Source organism: Myxine glutinosa, chromosome 1, assembly GCF_964187855.1.
Source record: "Myxine glutinosa chromosome 1, kmMyxGlut1.1, whole genome shotgun sequence".
Lineage (NCBI taxonomy): Eukaryota > Metazoa > Chordata > Myxini > Myxiniformes > Myxinidae > Myxine > Myxine glutinosa.
Window position 1 is genome coordinate 396,675,573 of NC_136261.1, and position 21,716 is coordinate 396,697,288.

Here is a 21,716-nt window from a genome sequence, read left to right on the forward strand (position 1 = left end):
CACTTAGCAGGATTTTTGCTTCAGAGGAATTTCCTCCTTCCCATGGATCCCAACCGATGGGGGTCATCCATGCTCCATCTTAAATGCTGAACGTCAAGCAAGGAATCAGCATGTCTCATTTTTCAAGTCTCTGGTATTATTCAACCAGGGGTTGAACCGCCGACCTCCAAGATTTGGAGCGGACACTCTAACCATTATACCACCACCGTGTCTGGTTTACCCAATCTTTTTTAAAATCTCGCCGGGGTTGGTTCGGCCAAACACTGGACGAATTTGGCAAAATGTTGGATTCGCTGGTGTGTCTTGGGATGCGAATCTTTCTCCGAAAGAAGCAAAACAAGTCTGGTGTCATATGATGAGACATCATTAGGTAGATAAAATGTTTCAATGTTTTCACCCGGCCACACTAATGCCACACTAATTGCCTGGTGTTGGCTTAGCGGTTAGGGTGCCGGCTCGGGATCCCAGCATCCTGGGTTCGAATCCCGGTCAATTGCTAAATTAACACCAGGGGGGTTGACTCAGCCTGTCATCCTTCCGAGGTCGGCAAATTGAGTACCAGCTTGCTGGGATGAATGATCCCGGTGTGTACCCCAGTTTAGAATAGGTACACCATATCCCTGCGCATTGTAAGAGGTGACTAAGGGTTGGCGCCAGGAAGGGCATCCGGCCATAAAAACATTGCCTCAAACAGGGAACCATGATTGTCATGGGGCCCGCAAGGCTAACCCCTGCTCTAGCGGGGAAAATGGCCTTAAAACGATCATTCATTCATTCATTCACACTAATGGTAAAATCTTTGACTGATCTCACAAGACAAATGTACTGTTTGTGAAATTCTTAAGGAGGCTGGAAGGTTGGTTACTGGCATAATATTTATATGCCTTTGGAACGAACAGCCCTTGGAACGAAGTTATGAGACATAGTGCTCAAACACAAAATGAAAAGATGACACTGTTGATTGAGGTTTCAGTTCCCAATGACTTTGGACAAAATGCTTCAGAAACCAAGAAAATGACCAAATACTAGGAGCTGAAAAATGAGGTCAAGAGGTCTTGGAAATTTAAGAAAGCTGAAAATGTACCAGACATGATTTGGAAAGGCACACCCCTGTCTATATAAGGTCTCACAGCTGACAATGCATGTCAGAGCAAAAACCAAGCAATGAGGTCGAAGGAACTGCCTGCAGAGCTCAGAGACAGGATTGTGTCGAGACACAGATTTGGGGAAGCCTACAAAAAAATTTCTGCTGCAGTGAAGGTTCTCAAGAGCACAGTGGCCTCCATAATTCTTCAATGGAAGAAGGTTGGAACAACCAGGACTCTTCCTCAAGCTGGCTGCCCGGCCAAACAGCAATCAGGGGAGAAGGGCCTTGGTAAGAGAGATGACCAAGAACCCTTGGGTATTTATGATGACTCGTTCTCCAGTGACCCGATGGTCACTCTAGCTGAGCTCCAGAGATCCTGTGTGGAGATGGGAGAAACTTCCAGAAGGACAACCATCACTGCAACACTCCACCGATCTGGGCTTTATGGCCGAGTGGCCAGACGGAAGCCTCTCCTCAGTGAAAGACACATGAAAGCCTGCTTGGAGTTTGCAAAAAAGCACCTAAAGGACTCTCAGATTGTGAGAAACAAGATTCTGTGGTCTGATGAAACCAATATTGAACTGTTTGGCTTCCGTCTGGCCACGCTGCCATAAAGCCCAGATCGGTGGAGTGTTGCAGTGATGGTCGTCTTGTTCCAGAGGCGGACCATAGGTTGTCTGCCAGAACCTTCACGGCAGACCTGTTGCTTTTCTCTTGAAGGAAATAAATGTTGTTTTGATCGATTGAACATCATTCACTTCGACCATAGGACAAAAAAACCCAGCAACCTCAGCAGCAACCAACAACAACATGATTAATTCATTTTGAATCTTTCTGCTTTGGGTTCTTGAGGGACAATGGACACGAGGTGGCCTCGATCATGTCCCGGCTTCGCTGCAGATCCACGATCGCCCCGAGCCATGGGTGAAGAATTTCTGGAGATGAACATCAATGGAGCCCTGTGTGCCCGAGCCGAGCTTGCTCTGGTGAGGGTTTAAATATGTCCATTGGTCTCACGAAAGTTTAGCAACACCACATAAGCCGAAGGCATTTCAAGGTCGTGCAGGACGAGAATCGGAACGAATCACCACGCCCGGCCATGTAAGAGACTGGAGGACCTCCTGTAGTCCTGCAGATCAAGATCAACCATGAGGACTCGATTTGTCCTGAGGGAAGGGAGCTGGAGGATGGTGAGTAATGGGAATTGAGGGCACATCATGATAAACTTGATTCTTGTCATGTAATACGAGTCCATCAAACAACGATATTCAAGAAAGGAGGCCATGTTGGTCCACCAAAGAGGCCATGTTGGAGCACCAAGGAGGCCATGTTCGAGCACCATATCTGTGCTTTATCAATGTGTAAATTCAATTGATCTCAATTTGACTTTAGGGAAAGGGTGGTAACGGAGTCGGGAGACCATTGGGGCGGATACCAGAGTTCACCATGTTTGAGTGGGTAAGTCTCCGGATTGTCGTCATCATGGCTGCTGTGACCTTTGTGCAGTTGTGGCTTGCACGTCACAAAACGGGTTATTGAAACGTGTAACTTACACTAACCATTTCGTTTCTCTCGTCCACATGGCGGACATTAATTGTGTATTTGTGTTCGCTCTGGTTGGGTTCGTGCATGGACATGGTGATGCACCCTTGTCCACCATATGATCTGTTAATTACCTGGCAAAGCCAGGTAACACAACTCTGTCTATAACGGCACACAGTGGAAAGCATACCTCAGGTAGGATGAATACTTGACGTTTTGTATTCCACCATGAATAACGAGCTGAGAAAAAGGCGCAGGAATCTCGAGATGAGAGTGCGCGTTGCAGTCAGGCGTGACGTCACTTCCTCCTTTGCCGATTCCTCCTCAACCGGTCGTTTATCGTCCTCCACGTGCAAATCTAACATCTTCAGACGTTGAGAAACTACTCAAACAAAAGGAAGGGAGAAAATGCGTGTGATTATTTTTTTTTTAATCTCTCGTCACGTCTTCTTCACGCACAATGGAGGTGGTAAGAGCTCATGGCGTCCTCGGTCCAGTTCCCGCCTGGTTGAAGACCCAGGGTCTATCGCAGGAGTCTCTCCGAGCTGTGGTTACGGAGATGGGGATCGAGATCTTCGGAGCTCTCTGTGCCCGAGCCGAGCCCGCTCCGGTGAGGGATCGACTCTGTTCTTTGTCCGCACGAAAGTTCACCTTCACCATGTACGTCGAGGTCTGTCGTTACATGGAGTCGGTCCATGCGGGGCAAGGATCGGAACATAGAAAGGATGCTGAGGAGACCGCACGCCATGATGGAGATCCTGCAGATCAAGGTTCAAGACGAGCTCCCGGGAATTGAAAAATATGAAAGAGAATGTTGTTGGGAGAAAGAGAAAGAAAGAGAAAGAGAAAAAGAAAGAGAATGAAAAAGAATGAAAGAAAGAGAATGAAAGAGAAAGAATATGAACACCCCAAGGATGGTGAGTCCGAGAACTCAAACTTCTTATTATTATTATGCCTCACTAACCCGAGGAAGGTGCTGTTCTTCATGACGTCAGCAGCAGTGGCAACACCTGGAGCAGTGGCGTCAGTTGTGATACCTGGGGATCTCAGGTGGATTGGTATGACGGTGTGTGTAATCTTGCTTCATGAACGAAAGGAGAGCTGCTTTTATTTATTTATAAACGGAGTCGAGGTTCGTGGAGGAGCTGGGACACATGACCAGGACGAAATCCCACTATATTAAATAAGGCAATTCTCTCGTATGTATGTATGTTTGTATGTAATATGTATGTATGTATGTTTGTCATATATATGTTTGTAATATTTGTTTGTATGTAATATATGTTTGTAATATATGTGTTTCTAATATATGTTTGTATGTAATATGTTTGTAATATATGTGTTTGTAATATTTGTTTGTATGTAATATATGTTTGTCATAAATATGTTTGTAATATTTGTTTGTATGTAATATATGTTTGTAATATATGTGTTTCTAATATTTGTTTGTATGTAATATATGTGTTTGTAATATTTGTTTGTATGTAATATATGTTTGTCATATATATGTTTGTCATGTATATGTTTGTCATGTATATGTTTGTAATATATATGTTTGTCATATATATGTTTGTCATATATATGTTTGTAATATATGTTTGTAATATATATGTTTGTCATATATATGTTTTTTATATAGTTGCGGTTTTCAGAACCCACAGGTAACATCATTAAAGGTTAAAGGTTGCACCCTATAGTTAGGCCACATGCAACACGTAGGTCACCTTAGAACGTTAGTTATTTCTTAGTATATGTGAGATAAGGCCATTTCCAATAGTTATTATCTGCGTTGTGTAAAACAAATAAGAGTAGGCCCCGTTCATTCTGCAGCCCTCCCTCCAATCGACTCCATTGCACACCATCAAGGTCTGCACCCCATTGCCCCTCGCATTAGGATGCTCGCAGTTTGTTGCACCTTGCTTGCCAGTAGCGTTCGCTGCCTTTGGGCTTTCGCTCGAACCAGAACAAATGCCACGAGGTAAGGCCCGAAAAGGGGGCGGAGCGTGAGGTCGGGGGTGTGGCCACGTCAAGCAGACATTAAGGGCGGAGCCGGTAAGACCCCAACAACCAACCAGGGCTCGGGGGAGATGGCCTGATAGGGCGTGGTAAGGGTGTGGCTGGAGGTTCGAGAGGGTTCGCAAAGCGGCACTATAAAACCGCGAGCGCAAAGCCCTCTGAAGGACTGTCCAAGGACTGAACGGCACTCGATATATGAGAGGACTGCACGAAGAGGACTCGTGTGCATACAGCAGTGGCAAAGGACTTGGACTTGGTTGGAGCGCATTGCATTGTTGTGCAAGGTCGATTGGGAAAGGCGCTTTGGTGACATCATTGTGAAAGCATTGCTGGAGCGGCACATTGCAGAGGACTTGTGGAAGTGGCACATTGTACCGAACTATACCGGGAGCATGTATGAGGCGCCGGTACAACTATTACGTACGCCAGTATAATTGCCAGCTTACCGACCCCCCCCCAGTATTAATTGTCCGATTCACGCCACCGACACGGGGCGATCTTGCCTGCCGTCTACCATCACCATTTGCTTCGTGGTATGAGTCGGGGACCGGAGCGAGCTGTGAACGAGGTCCTTGGGACCATCGCCTGACAATCTACAAACCACGTGTGAGTGAGTCTGAGTGTGAATGGGCCCGTGTCCAGGGGATAAGTATAAGACTGTATAAAGCTGCCCTGTGTATCTGCTTCTTCCTCTTCACTGTACATTTCTGCTTCTTCTTCCTCTTCTTTGTACAAAGTGTGTGTAATAAATTACTTGTTCTTCCTGTTTCCTCTTAATTTGACCGTCTTAATGATTTCTCCATTGGGTAAGCGTGGCACGATCAGGAAGCGCTCCAATCGGGTTAGTTCCCGTTAACGGCCCGAATCGTGGCTTGCTTTCGATCGGCATGTCCACTGGAACCATGGTTCGGGTGGGGTTATTTCCTTGCTTCACGGCCGGTGTTAGTACTTCGGTAATAAGAATTCGGCTTACAACCCTATTTAACACTGACCGGAAGGAACGTGATAGCCCCGGATCATGTCGGCTAGTAAAAGGACAAGGGGATTAATCCCCCATTGGTAAGGGGAAGGCCGACTTTGGAGACCCGCAACAATTGGTGTCAGGAGTGGGATTTGACCCGAAGTGCGCCTAACACACTCAAAATTACGAGCGGCCGAAATTGTACTAACAACTAAATTTGAATCGTGCCATGGATAACCAAGGCGGTCTGATGCCGGTGGGGGTAGATGAGGAGGAGTTAGAAATAACCCAGGACCCCCGGGAAGAATTGGGACAATTGGGAGACATGGAAGAGGACATTGAAGAGGGTGCAGCAGTAGGGGTGGCAAATGAAGAAAATGGCGGTGCCTCACACATTGTGACGGGGGCTGCGCCCGCTGCGCAGGTGGGGGTGGTAGACATGCAAGCCTTCATGGCGCAATTTATGGCAGAAATGAAAAAAATGATGGGCGCCCAACAGAATGAAATAAATAAAGTAAATGGTAAGTTGGACACCCAAAGTGATAAATCCACCCGGGAGCAAAAAGAAATGGGGGGCCAATTAAAGGAGATGGGTGGCCAGATGAAAGACGGGTTAAATAATTTGGAAAACAGTATGGGGGAGCAATTAGAAAGCAAGTTGGGGGGATTAGAAAGCAAATTGGGGGGCCAATTGAAGGATGTGGGTGGCCAGATGGGAGAAGTGAACGAGGGGTTAACGGGGTTGGAAAACATGATGGCCACCCGAGAAAATCAAATTAAAGGAATGAAGGATGGGTTAACGGGGTTTGAAAACAGAATGGGTGGGCAAATAAAAAAAAAATTGGGGAGAACATAGACTGCAGGTCGAGCGGGGGTACGTGACGAGGTGACACGATTTGAGGAATGCGGGAAAAGCGAGCCTGAGCGAGGCACAGTTAAGTGGACCAGGGTAGAAATCGCGACACGGGGAATAGAAAAGCCGACGGCCGCTGAATTAGAAAATTTTATTTTATGTGCGCCAGCGGTCGTCGAGCTGAATAAGGAAAAATAAATTATAATCGAAATTGGGGCTGAAGAGACGGCAGACTTAGAAAAGCAATCGCGGGAGGAAGAAATGGAATATGTACAAAGTCTGCATTCGCATTGTGATGTGCTTTCTAACCCCAATGAGAATTTGCAGACGCTGCTGCGGAAAAGGATCCCAAAGGTGGGTATGGCTGTATATGGCGCAAAATGGTTTGGCGCGAAAGGATTTTTCGCACGCTTGGGATCGCGACGTCACCCGGGCGCTCGTGGAAGGTCTGTGGTGCGCTGTGTGAAAGTAAATGGTGCATGTGTGCAAACGGCGCTGAAGCGCAGGTGTATGACGGAATGTGAGTGGGAGGAGTGTGAAACGGAGTGTGGAACGGAGTGCGACAGAGTGTGAGTTGGCCGGAGAGAGTGTGCGGGAGTGCACACCAGAGCACATGATTGGGTGTGCGACAGGAGATTGCACACCCGTGGGTAGGTGTGTGCTGAGTGGGTGTGTGCAGAAGTGCACCCCCGTGGGTGTTACAGAGGATGTAACGGAGTGCGCGAGTGGAATGAGTGCGCCAGGGTGTCCACGAGGATGTGTAGTAAGGGAGTGCGTGAGCGGCGTCAGTGCGCCTGAGTGGTGTGTACCTGAGTGTGCGAGGGAAGAGTGTGCACGAGAGTGTGCGGTAGCAGAATTCAGGGAGTGTATGGGATGTGTGCGTATGGGAAGGGTCACGTGGTGTGAGAATGCGACTCGATCATTGACACAGACCGGGGCAGCGTTTAGGCCGACGGACAGCCGACGCGAGCTCTCAGGGCATGGTGTTCTTTGTGTGCTGCGGGAGCCGGTGGGGATTGTTGATGCGGCACTCTCGCAAGGAGCGCCATGCACGATTCGTCCCAGGCCCCGCCCTGTATGGTCGGTGCCGTGTCTTCGCGGGCAAGGAGATCGGCACGATTCCGGGGGAGGAAGGCCAAGTCGGACCTTCGCCCCCTGGCGGGCGTGGTGCTCCGGCCGGGGGAGGTTGGGTCATCGGGCCGGAGACAGCAAAGCTCCGCACCGGGATGGCGCCTGGAACCTCGGTCCGAGTATGCCTCCTCCCCAGAATCGAAAATGCCGGACGGACCCAACCAACAGGAGACTGACCATCCGCATGCATTGCTCAGCTTTTCGTAGCCGAGCTGTGAAGATGCATTACCGCACCGAGAGGCTCCAGTATAGTGGACGGATGAGAGTAGTGTTGGGAAATGGTACTCTGCGTGCAGGAATGGTAGCGTCACCATTCCTCCTGGGGCAAAGGAGCAGTAGTTTATGGGGTTTGGCAGTATGAACTAGCCAGGGCGGCCTAGGATAATTGTTAGGGATTTAGAAAAAATGACTTTAGGAGACTTGAGAATTAAGTGGAGACATTGTACGAGTAGTGGGGCCGTAGTCGGATTAGATGGATGATAATGACGAGGGATGTGCTTAGTGTAAAGGGAAGACAGGGAAAGCACGAGTATTAGAGGGAGGTAGTTAGCTAGATGATGCTGTGTGTGTGAGTATGAGGACGCGCTTTAGGCGCAAATGAGGAATTGAGAACGGGGATCTTTGTGGTGAGAGTGAGCAAATGAGGCATTGGTCGAGAAGTGTGTGTGTGTGTATGTGTGTGTATGTGTGTGTGTGTGTGTGTGTGTGTGTGTGTGTGTGTGTGTGTGTGTGTGTGAAAAAGTGTATAAATGGAGTATTGTGGACAAACGTAAGTGTATTGAGTGATTGACTTGCATGGGGTGCAAGTGAATAAATGGTGTGGAGTAAATGGAGTGTGGAATGAGTGGTGTGGAGTGCATGGTGCGAAGGAGTGAATGGGGGGAAGATGGACCCCTTCACAAGTACCCTGGGAGGGTAGTTTAAAGTTAGGTAGAGGGAGTAGGTAAATTGTATGGATATTGACATCTGCGGTGCAGGCAGTAGCAAGTTGTTGCTTTGAGGGGTGCATAAGTCTGTGGAGATGGCTGGGCGTGTGAGCCTGTTAGTGAGTATGGTTATTGGGGCACTCTGCCACTGGTAGTCTGTCGGCCAGGTGAGGCCGCAGGTAGGCTCTGGGAGCCAGTTGTGTAGTGTTCAGTGGGGCCCGAGGATCCGAGGAGAGGACCCGGGTAGCCCAATGCCAGAGAGGGCATTAGTGGGGTGAGAGAGCCAGGAGGGCCTTCCCCAGGTTAGGGTAGTTGAGGAGCTAGGCAAGCTCGGGTGGCGACGTCAGTGGCGGAGGTGCACAGGTAGGTAGACCTGCTGGTAGAGCCACACGACCCAGCCCCGAAATTGTGCGAGGGCACAGATAGAAAAAAATGGGGGAGTGAGACCCCAAATTTGGGAGGCACCATAGGATGGTCAATGGAAACAGGTTTTTAGAACCGCATAGTTTAAAGTTGCCAATTGGCAGGGCAACACCCCGGGTAGTTTAAGAGTTAATGTCATTAGAGTATAGTTAGGAGGAAAATCTATTCGCACCATCCACATCCACTCACCGAGGAGACAGGACTCCACACCAGGTTTTTGCAAATGTTTGGATGGAAAGACGCATCATGACGTGGGTGAGACATTGTGTGTGATTCCATCCCTTCCTTCTTGGGAGGGATTGGGGACGAATTTGGTTTAGGGGGATAGAAAGGACTAGATGGTAGAGATTGAATTTGTAAATACGGGGAGGGGCAAGGGTAGAGTAGATTGACATGGGGGGTCACGTACAGCTAGGGATGAGCTTTCTCCGCTCGCTCGCCCGCGCCCCTCATGTCGCATTACCTTGTATTGATGTGTACCCTTGCGCCCTTTCCCTCGCTAACCTCTGCTTGTCTTTCCTCCCCACCCATGGACCCATTACCTTTTGTTGAGGGGAGTGTGCAGGTGCCCTGAGCGGTGCGGCCGCACCTTTGCGCTGCACCCTGCTGCCTGTTGCCTGCACTGATACACCATATGGACCACACGTTCTGTGGCCTGGCACCTTTGATTGGGCAGGCAATTGCGGCAAACGTTATCTTGCCCTGCGGACCACTGTGTGTTTAAGTGGCATCAATGCCATGCAGTCGGACCACCTACGCTGGCCCTGCTGGCCAAAATGAAAAGCGGACAAGGTTTGTGCCTTTTTATTAAATTCCTCCGGTGTGTCAGGACAAGAAGACTGTAAGTTTTATAATGGCACACCGAAGAACATGAAGCAGGAAGATGTCGCAGCCCAGCAGTCAAGTCAAGCACAAGGCATCATTGATTAATGTTGAAATGTTTTTGTGCATTTTGGTGCGTTTTGTGCATTTTTTTTTATTTGTGTGCATACGGGTGTATGGTGTGTTGGTGCAATGCATGGCATTTGTGTTTCCTCTTCTAAAAATTCCTTTTCTCTTTCCCACAAAAGACAGGTCCTAGGTTGTAGTTTTGTAAATAATTAGTAGTCTTGTAAACAGCATGCTCCCCACCGGCTTTATGTGTAGTTTGAAAATAATTCCGTAATTCGGTTAATTGTGGGTGTGAGACAGTTAGTTCATACACAACGCAGTAGGTGGGACATATCTAGTGTTTAAAACTGTCGCACCCAGGGTGTTAGGTTAAATGTAGAGGGTAAACACACCTAAGTGTCACACTAATTGTTAAAAAGTAATCCTGTTCCTTGCTTGAAGCCGGCCGTCCTCACTGGTATATGGTTCGGCTCGGGGACGAGCCTGGCAAAGGAGGGGTGCAGTGTTGTGGTTTTGAGAACCCACACAGGCAACATCATTAAAGGTTAATGGTTGCACCCCATAGTTAGGCCACATGCAACACGTAGGTCACCTTAGAACATTCGTTATTTCTTCGTATATGTGAGATAAGGCCATTTCCAATAGTTATCATCTGCGTTGTGTGAAACAAATAAGAGTAGGCCCCGTTCATTCTGCAGCCCTCCCTCCAATCGACTCCATTGCACAGCATCCAGTCTGCACCCCATTGGCCCTCGCATTAGGATGCTCGCAGTTTGTTGCACCTTGCTTGCGAGTAGCATTCGCTGCCCTTGGGCTTTCACTCGAACCAGCCCAAATGCCACGAGGTAAGGCCCGAAAAGGTGGCGGAGCGCGAGGTCGGGAGTGTCGCCACCTCAAGCAGACATTAAGGGTGGAGCCGGTAAGACCCCAACAACCAACCAGGGCTCAGGTGAGATAGCCTGATAGGGCGTAGTAAGGGTGTGGCTAGAGGTTTGAGAGGGTTCGCAAAGCGGCGCTATATAACCGCGAGTGCAAAGCCCTCTGAAGGACTGTCCAAGGACTGAATGGCACTCGATATATGAGAGGACTGCGCGAAGAGGACCCGTGTGCATACGGCAGTGGCAAAGGACTTGGACTTGGTTGGAGCGCATTGCATTGTTGTGCAAGGTTGATTGGGAAAGGCGCTTTGGTGACATCATTGTGTAAGCATTGCCGGAGCGGCGCATTGCAGAGGACTTGGGGAAGTGGCCCATTGTACCGAACTATACCGGGAGCGCATATAAGGCGCCGGTACAACTATTACGTATGCCAGTATGATCGCCAGCTTACCGATCCACACCAGTATAATTGTCCGATCCGTGCCATCGACACGGGGCGATCTTGCCTGCCGTCTACCATCACCATTTGCTTCGTGGTACGAGTCGGGGACCGGAGCGAGCTGTGAACGAGATCCTTGGGACCATCACCTGACCATCTACAAACCCCGTGTGAGTGAGTCTGAGTGTGAACGGGCCCGTGTCCAGGGGATAAGTATAAGACTTTATAAGGCTGCCCTATGTATCTGCTTCTTCCTCTGCACTGTATATTTCTGCTTCTTCTTCCTCTTCTTTGTACAAAGTGTGTGTAATAAATTACTTGTTCTTCCTGTTTCCTCTTCATTCAACCGTCTTAGTGATTTCTCCATTGGGTAAGCGTGGCACGATCAGGAACCGCTCCAATCGGGTTAGTTCCTGAATTCCTGTTAGCCGTAAGCCGAATTATTATTACCTAATTACTAACGCCGGCCATAAAGCAATGAAATAACCCCACCCGAACCACGGTTTTAGTGGACATGCCGAGCGATAGCGAGCCACGATTCGGGCTGTTAGCAGGAACTAACCCGATTGGAGCGGTTTGTAATTGTGCCACGTTTACCCAAAGGAGAAATCACTAAAATGGTCGAATTAAGAGGAAACAGGAATAACAAGGAATTTATTACACTTTGTACAATGAAGAGGAAGAAGCAATGTATAGTGAAGAAGAAGAAGCAGATACACAAGGCAGCCTTATACGGTCTTAACTTATCCCTGGACACGGGCCTGCTCGCACTCAGACTCAGACTCACACGGGGTTGGTAGATGGTCAGGCGATGGTCCAAAGGATCGCGTCCACAGCTCGCTCTGGTCCCTGACTCGTACCACGAAGCAAATGGTGATGGTAGACGGCAGGCAAGATCGCCCCGTGTCGGTGGCACGAATCGGACAATTATATGGGGGGGTAGGCTGGGCAAGCGGTTACTTCGGCTCACGGCCGTGTACGTAATAGAAATACCGGCGCTTTTTGTGTGCTCCCCGCAAGCCCACAGCCAAATCCTCGACGAGTCCTGGCAATCAATCAGGATAACAGTGCCTCTGTCATGTGCCAATCGTGTGAGTCCTCCTCGCAACGCAATGCGCTCCCAATAAGTCCTTGTACAATTTGTAACGCCAGCCAGTCCTTTACAGCAAAAGCGCCTCTCCCAATAGTCCTTCACAGTCCTTATCACGCGAGTCCTCTGTAAGTCCTGTGGAAGGGCTTTGTCCTCGCGGTTATATAGCGCCGCCCAGCGAACCCTCTCAAATGTGCCAGACGTGCACTTACCACGCCCCTTAGGCCATGCCCACTGAGCCCTGGTTGGTTGTTGGGGTCTTCATAGCTCCGCCCTTGATGTCTGCTTGACGTGGCCACACCCCCGACCTCGCGCTCCGCCCCTTTTCCAGGCCTTACCTCGTGGCATTCAGATGGCTTGAGCCTCCTAATGCGAGGGGCAATAGGGCGCAGACTGGATGGTGTGCAATGAGGATGATTTGGAGGGTGGGCCGCAAAATGAACGGGGGTCCTCAACGCCAAACAGGAAATTAGAGCTGTCTCCCTTGACATTTCACGTGCCTTCGATACGGTCTGGCACCCTGCTCTGCTCACCAAACTCTCCTCCTTTCGTATCCATGGAAATCTCCATGCATGGCTGGCGGACTTCCTCTCTGGTCGTAGTCAACGTGTGGCCCTGAATGGGTTTCTCTGATCTCCTCTTCCTGTTCAGGCTGGAGTTCCCCAAGGTAGTGTTCTGGGCCCTGTGCTTTTTCTGGTCTTCATCAATGATCTCTCTGACTCTCTTGAAAATCCTCTCTATCTCTTTGCTGACGACTCTACTCTCTGTCGCTCCATTCCTCATCCCTCAGATCGGCAGTCTGCAGCCTCCTCACTCTCTGCAGACCTGGACAAAATCACAGACTGGGCAAACAAATGGAACATGTCTTTCAATCCTGATAAAACTCACACTCTTACGATGTCTCTCCGAAAAGACCGACTGGAAAACCCTCCCATCCACTTTCTGAATAATCCTCTCCAAGACGTTCTGTCACTCAAGCTTTTGGGTCTCACTATTTGCCATGATCTTTCCTGGGAAAACCACATTTCAAATCTGGCCTCCAAAGCCAGTCGCCAACTGGGCATCCTCCGTCGTGCGAAGTCCTTCCTTGGCACATCTGAGCTCCTCACCACATACAAGGCTTTCATCCGCAGCTCTATGGAATACTGCTCTCCCCTCTGGTCTGGTGCTCCTGCCTCACACCTAGCCCGTCTTCACGCTGTTGAAACCAAAGCGTTCAGAATCATTGGAATCTCCCGCGATGAAGCTAACTCCAAGGGCCTTTCACTCACTCACCGCAGGCAGGTTGGTGGTCTTTCCGTCTTCTACCGTCTCCTCTCTGGCCTTGCCCCCCCCAGCCCTCTCTGGGCTCTGTCCCCCAAATATTCCTACAGGTCGCACAAGATCTGCCTGCAAACGCTCTTATGGTTAAACTGCCAAAATCAAGACTTTCTGCTCACCTTCACTCCTTCATTACTCTTTTCTCCCGCCTCTGGAACAAACTCCCTCACTCTCTTCAATCCCACTCCACCCTCCAGGTCTTTAAAACAGCTGTTCACCACCATCTCTTATCCTCCCCCATCCAAAACCTTGATCTTTTCTACCCCCGCTAATTTCGGCCCCCTTGTGTTTTATACCTCTCCCCTCCCCCCCTCCCCCTCCCACGCCTCCTGCCCCCAAGCCCTCTCCCTCCCACCCTTCTCCCTGCTCTCAAATGTTGTGGTTGTGTGCTTCCCCTTCTCTCCCCATCTTGTCTTCCGCTCCCTCTTTTTGTATATTTTGTTTGTCTGGTTTGATTTGTTTGTTTGTTTGTGAAATAAATGTTAGCTCTTTCATGAGCCTCGATTCCGTATACAAAAAAAAAAAAAAAAAAAATTCTTTTACACAACGCAGGCATCACAATTGGAAATGGCCTTATCTCCCATATACTATGAAATAACTAACGTTCTAAGGTGACCTACGTGTTGCAGTTGGACTAACTATGGGGGCAAAACCTTTAACCTTTATTAATCAATATGTACATTTTCAGAACCGCAACAATATGTTTGTATGCAATTTGTATGTATGTAATATATATGTTTGTATGTAATGTATATGTTTGTATGTAATATATGTTTGTATGTAATGTTTATGTTTGTAATATATATGTTTGTAATATGTATGTTTGTATGTAATATATATGTCTGTATGTAATATATACAGTCACGTGAAAAAGTAAGTACACCCCATGTAAAGTTTTGACTTTTTCAACATATTTCATACAGCTATTTGATCTTCATTTCAACAATATTGATGGGTAAAGGTGATATAATATAACAAATATCATGAAACATTTACATTTTGTAGTCCATTGTATAATTTAAATAAACATAAATGCAAATTTCGCATGTGGAAAAAGTAAGTACACCCCTACATTTGTCACTACTTCAAATACCTAAAATTAGAATCAGGTGCACCAGCTCAGGTGCAAATGATTATAACATCGTTGGAGAGGATCTTGGAGGAACCTGTCTTATTTTAACCTCAGCCATTTAGTTTGGTTTGCTCTTTGTTGTTGAAGTGTGCGGCGTCACCATGCCGAGATCAAAAGAGCTCTCTGAGGCCTTCAGAAAGAAGTTTAGAGATGCCTACGAGTCTGGGAAAGGATTTCAAAAGATCTCCAAACAATTTGAAATCAATCATTCGACTGTCTGGAAGATCATCTACAAGTGGAGAAGATTCCAAACAACTGCCAACTTGTTCAGGCCAGGTCACCCCAGCAATTTCAGCCCGAGAGCAGACCGCAAGATGCTGAAAGAAGTCTCTTAGAACCCTAGAATGTCATCACGGGACCCACAGGTAGCTATTGCCACTGTTGATGTCAAAGTGCACGAGTCTACCATTAGAAAGAGGCTGCACAAATTTGGTCTGCATGGGAGGTGTGCCAGGAGGAAACCTTTGCTGTCCAGAAAGAACATCAGGGCAAGACTAAAGTTTGCCAATGAACACCTCGGCAAAGCCCAGCACCTCTGGAACAATGTGCTCTGGACAGATGAGTCAAAGGTAGAGCTATTTGGCCACAGTACCAGAAGACATGTTTGGCAAAAACCAAAGACAGCATTTGACCACAAGAACCTGATACCAACTGTAAAGCATGGTGGTGGAAATATTATGGTTTGGGGCAGCTTTGCTGCATCAGGGCCTGGGCAGCTCACCATCATAGAATCCACTATGAATTCTTCATTGTACCAGAGTGTGCTTGAGGATAATGTGAGGCCATCTGTCGGAAAGTTGAAGCTCAACCGAAGGTGGACCTTGCAACATGTCAATGACCCTAAACATACCAGTAAATCCACCAAGGAATGGCTGAAAAGAAAGAAATGGAGGGTTCTGGAATGACCAAGTCAAAGCCCGGATCTAAATCCCATCGAGATGTTGTGGTGGGATTTGAAACGAGCTGTGCATGCAAGAAACCCCTCAAACATCGCACAGCTGAAAGAATTCTGCATGGACGAGTGGGCAAAAATTTCTCCCAGTCGATGTCAGAGACTAGTGGACATTTATATGAAACGCCTACTTGAGGTTGTTTCTGCCAAAGGGGCCAATACCACATATTAGAGCCAAGGGTGTTCTTATTTTTTCCACATGCAAAATTTGCATTTATGTTTATTTAAATTATACAATGGACTACAAAATGTAAATGTTTCATGATATTTGTTTTATTATATCACCTTTATCTGTCAATATTGTTGAAATGAAGATCAAATAGCTGTATGTTGAAATATGTTGAAAAATTCAAAACTTTATATGGGGTGGACTTACTTTTTCACGTGACTGTATGTTTGTATGTAATATATACATTTGTAATATATATATTTGTAATAAATATGTTTGTAATATGTATGTTTGTATGTAATATGTATGTTTGTTTGTAATATATATGTTTGTATGCAATATACAGTGCATTCAGAAAGTATTCAGACCCCTTCACTTTTTTCACATTTTGTTATGTTGCAGCCTTATGCTGAAATCGTCTAAATTCATTTTTTCCCTCATCAATCGACACTCAATACCCCATAATGACAACGAGAAAACAAGATTTTAGACAGTTTTGCAAATTTATTAAAAAGAAAAAACCGAAATATCACATTGACATGAGTATTCAGACCCTTTGCTATGACACTGGAAATTTAGCTCAGGTTCCCTCCCATTTCTCTTGATCATCTTTGAGATGTTTCTACACCTTGATTTGAGGTCACCTGTGGTAAATTCAATTGATTGGACATGATTTGGAAAGGCAAACACCTGTGTATATAAGGTCTCACAGATGACAATGGATATCAGAGCAAAAACCAAGCGATGAGGTCGAAGGAACTGCCTGCAGAGCTCAGAGACAGGATTGTGTCGAGGCACAGATCTGGGGAAGCCGACAAAAAAAAAATCTGCTGCATTGAAGGTTCCCAAGAGCACAGTGGCCTCGATAATTCTTTAATGGAAGAAGTTTGGAACAACCAGGACTCTTCCTCGAGATGGCCGCCCAGGCAAACTGAGCAATCGGGGGAAAAGGGCCTTGGTAAGAGAGGTGACCAAGAACCCGATGGTCACTCTGGCTGAGCTCCAGAGATCGTGTGTGGAGATGGGAGAAACTTCCAGAAGGACAACTATCACTGCAACACTCCACTGATCTGGGCTTTATGGCAGAGTGCCCAGACAGAAGCCAAACAGTTCAATCTTGGTTTCATCAGACCACAGAATCTTGTTTCTCGCAGTCTGAGAGTCCTTTAGGTGCTTTTTTGCAAACTCCAAGCGGGCTTTCATGTGTCTTTCACAGAGGAGAGGCTTCCGTCCTTCGGATATTTGTACGATAATGTCCACTCGTAGGATATTTGTACAAAAATGTCCACTCGTAGGATATTTTTTTACGATAATGTCCACCCGTACGATATTTGTGCGATAATGTCCACTTGTAGGATATGTGTGCGATAATGTCCACTTGTCGGATATTTGTGCGATAATGTCCACTCATAGGATATTTGTACGATAATGTCCACCGTTACGTGCTCCTCCCCGAGCTCCTGGTCTCGGTATGCCTCCGAACCCCGGGAGGAGCCCCGGCAGAAAAATATATATTATTCCGTGTCGAAATCAATAAGGACACCACACCAATGGTTATAAACAAACCAATAATATATTAAACATCACACAGGAATAACATCACCAATAACGATAGCAAATCCAGACAATCAAAATCTTAAGATGGTACCATCTTATCTAGTACTTATCTCAAACTCATGGGCTGGTGCTCCTGCCTCACACCTAGCTCGTCTTCACGCTGTTGAAACCAAAGCATTCAGAATCATTGGAATCTCCCGCGATGACGCTATCTCCGAGGGCCTTTCACTTACTCACCGCAGGCAGGTTGGTGGTCTTTCTGTCTTCTACCGCCTCCTCTCCGGCCTTGCTCCCCCAGCTCTCTCTGGGCTCTGTCCCCCAAATATTCCTGCAGGTCGCACAAGATCTGCCTGCAACCCTCTTATGGTTAAACTGCCAAAATCAAGACTCCCTGCTCACCTTTACTCCTTCATTCCTCTTTTCTCCCGCCTCTGGAACAAACTCCCTCACTCTCTTCAATCCCACTCCTCCCTCCAGGTCTTTAAAACGGCTGTTCACCACCATCTCTTATCTTCCCCAATCCAAAACCTTGATCTTTTCTACCCCCGCTAATTTCACCCCAAATCCACTTTTTTGAGGTGACTTTTGACTTCTTTCCTGGAAGTCCTTGGTGTCCTTGCGTTTTATACCTATCCTGCCTCCCCCCAGGCCCCCTCCCTCCAAAAACATCTCCCGATGTCCCTGCTCTCAAATGTTGTGTTTGTGTGCTTCCTCCCCTTCTCTCCCCATCTTGTCGACCGCTCCCCTTTTTATATACTTTGTTTGCTTGTTTGTTTGATTTGTTTGTTTGATAAATGTTAGCTCTTTCACGAGGCTCCACTCTGTATACAAAAAAAAAACAAAAAAAAAAACACGGCACTCCCAGGAAATGGAACCGAGCACTCCTCAATGTCTCTATAACTCTCCAAGGCGAAGTTGATTCGCTCCAGCGATCGTTGGAACAATGTCCAATCAAGCTCAATCGAGGCGTAGGTGGTCGAAGCGGCACAGAAGTCACGTGGCCCAACACCCAGCAAACTCGCGGTAGAATGGAAAATCCCCAAAGACGCGTGCCGACGTACACATTCGCCGTTCAATCAGCGAACCGCCGTGTAACCTTCAAACGCCGCTTTCGCACACACGCATCCCCAGCAGACGGCCGGAGGATGAGAAAAGTTGCCGCATACCAAAACCTTCTTCGGTGGACGCAGCATGCGGGGCAGAATGGCAGACGGCTCTCACTCGAGCCGGAGCCTCTAGGCAAGGATTCTCCGGAACCTCACGCCTGTACCTGACTTCGCAGGCTTTTCAATATTCCGGCGATAACACCTATCGCACGATATTCCTTTCAAGGACTCAAAGTTCACTTGCGATGTACGCTTGACCACGCTAGGTATGGAGCTTCGACACGCTTTTCCCTGAACCTTTCCTCACGACCGCTTCTTCTTCGTTCCATGTCTTCCAGTGCACGATCCGATTTTCTATGACATTTTTACCATGAGCGCTTTTAACCTTTTAATCACAATAACCATTTCGTTTAAACAACAATAATCGCCCTTTCCTTTCAACCCTGATAAGAATAATAATAATTAAGCAGCCATGTTACAAGTGGATGAAAGCCGCAACCACGGCAGGGCCGAATCCATAACACTTCCCCCCCTCAAGAAAGAAAGTTTGAACACATCGAAAACTTCTTTGTAGGCAAACTCTGTGAACAAACGAAGTAAACTCACAACCCAAATCATCAATTCCCATGAACCACAATAATCAATATTTCCCAAAAATAAAGCAACAAACTTCGAACAACCCACAGAGATTTCCAAAGTTAATTGACTCAGGACAAAGCGTCAGCCACGACATTGCCCCTGCCCTTTACATGTTAAATTTCCCAGTTGGACTCCTGCAAAGCCAAACTCCATCTCATCACCCTCTGATTTTACTTTTCGTTTCTTTTGAGTGAAGGTTAATGGGTAGTAATCAAAAACCCAAAGTCAAGCAAATCTACAGCACTTTTCCCGGGAGGCCGAGCTGAAAGCCAGGTTCCATGGTGGTTGGGTGGTGAGGCCTGGAAGTATTCACGACATGGACGCCTTTAGGAACATGGAGTTCACGTTTAATCCGTGTAGGAAAGTTTGCTCGGCTGCTCCGCAGCATTCAGTGCTTCAACTCTTTCTAACTTTCGTAATCATCACGGTTGGACCGCTTGTCACTGTAGTCCCAGGAATAGCGGTCTCCTTCTCAGCCCCTACCCTGATAATCCTTCCTTCGGGAGCTGCCGTAACTCGGGGAGCCTCCATAATAATATCGATTGCGGCCACCACCAAAACTACTACTCCGTTGTCCTCCTCGGTAGCCCCCTCACCACCTACGGCCTGCCCTCTCTACACCTATAGTCCGACCCTCCAAATCTTTACCATTCCAATTCTTCTCTGCCTCTTTGGCGTCCTTTGTGCTTTCAAACGTGACAAAGCCAAACCCTCTTGACTTTTGCAATTTCCCTGTCTTTTACCAACCGCACTTCCAAAAGCGGTCCATATTTTCTGAAGACAGAGGACAGAACTTCTTCCTTTGTTTTGAAGTTCAGTCCACCTACAAAGAACTTGCTACATTTGTCGCCATCCCTAACTGGTGTGGTTTTATTTTCCCTACTGGGCTTTTTAACAACCATCGGGTTACCATAAACTTGACCACCGGCCAAATCATTCCCGATAACAACAGATACTCCCTCTACAGGAAGAGTGGCTTGTAAACCTACGGTGACCGGTCCTGACACCAAATCGGACTCCAAATGGATGGCATGAAGTGGAGCTCTAACACAGCCACCAATCCCCTGTAAACGAACACTATCACCAGTTGCCGTCTCCTCTGACAATGGCAAGATGCCTTCAAGCATTAAAGATTGATGTGCTCCTGTGTCCCTCAACACCCTAACAGGTCTCCGGTTAGTCACGTCTCCACCCAGTGACACCAACCCCTCTGAAATAAATGGTTGGTAACCCTTTTGAGGGCGATTTCTCACATTTGCCATCGCATTCGGAGTTGTACGAGTCGAACTCCACTCCTGATTTTCCTTTCCCAGAGCATAACAGTGGGACATCAAGTGTCCATATTTATGGCAAAAAACGCAAGTAGGCCTGGAACAGAACCTCGTGGTTTGTCTCGAGCCCCCTGGAGGAGAAGTCTGCCTTGGAACTGGTGTCTTCAGATTTCTAGAAGTCGTGGTATCTGAGTGGTCCTCATAGTCATCTCGAGGTCGCCCCCATGAAGTTTCGTTCTCTGCCCCTGATGTACCATAGCTCCCTTGGCTATGTCTAGGCGAGAGGTTAGGTTTGTGGAACCCCATCCTGTGGGTTAAGGCATAGTCATCAGCCATGGCTGCTGCCTCATACAGCTTTGGTACTTTCCTTTCCTCCAGATGAACTTTAATGTCCTCGTGGACACACTGTTGGAATTCCTCCACCAGGATCAATTGTCGCAATAGTTCGAAGTCTTCCCCAACCCCTTTGGAATCACACCACCTGTCAAACATAGTTTCTTTCATTCTGGCAAACTCCACATGGGTCTCACTCTCCCTCTTCCTGGCATTCCGGAATTTTTGCCGGGAAGCTTCCGGGACCAATTCATAGGCTTTGAGAATGTTTTTCTTCACTATCTCATAATCTGCACATTGGTCAATCAGTAAAGGCGAATAAATATCTTGAGCTTTACCCACCAGAACACTTTGCACTAATATGGTCCAGGCCTCCTCAGGCCATTTTAGCAGTTGAGCCACTTTCTCAAAGTGTGAAAAGAATTTGGCTACCTCCTTTTCATTGAAGGGTGGAACCAGCCTCACATGTCTGCCAACATCCCAGGTGTTCTGACTAGGTGTCGAACCCGTCAGCATGGATGGTACCTCTCCCCGTTCTTTCATTACATCCAGCTCCTTGAGTCTAATTTCCTGCTGAAGCGCCATTTCATGGTCCTTTAACTCCCTTTCGGCTCTTCTCCCCTCTGCTTCGAGTTCCCTTGCAGCTCTCCTTTCCTCTGCTTTTCTCTCTTCTAACCTTTCCTGGAGTTGTCGTTCCTGTGCTGCTCTTCTTTCCTCTAGTTCGAGTTCCTGTGCTGCTTTTTCCTTTTCTGCTTTCCTTTCCTCTGCTCTTTCTTGTGCTTTTTTCTCTTCCAACCTTTCCTGGCTCTGCAATTGCATCTCCAGTTTCCGGAGCTCCACATTTCTTGTTCCTTGGGTAACCGATCCAAGGCTCCCTCTTCCCATGTTCCTTGTTCCACCAGAGATTCTATCACCAATCTCTGCATCTCTGCTTTCCTCATATTTGTTCGAACCTCCAAGCTAAAATGTCTGGCCAATACCAAGATGTCCGATTTTAATA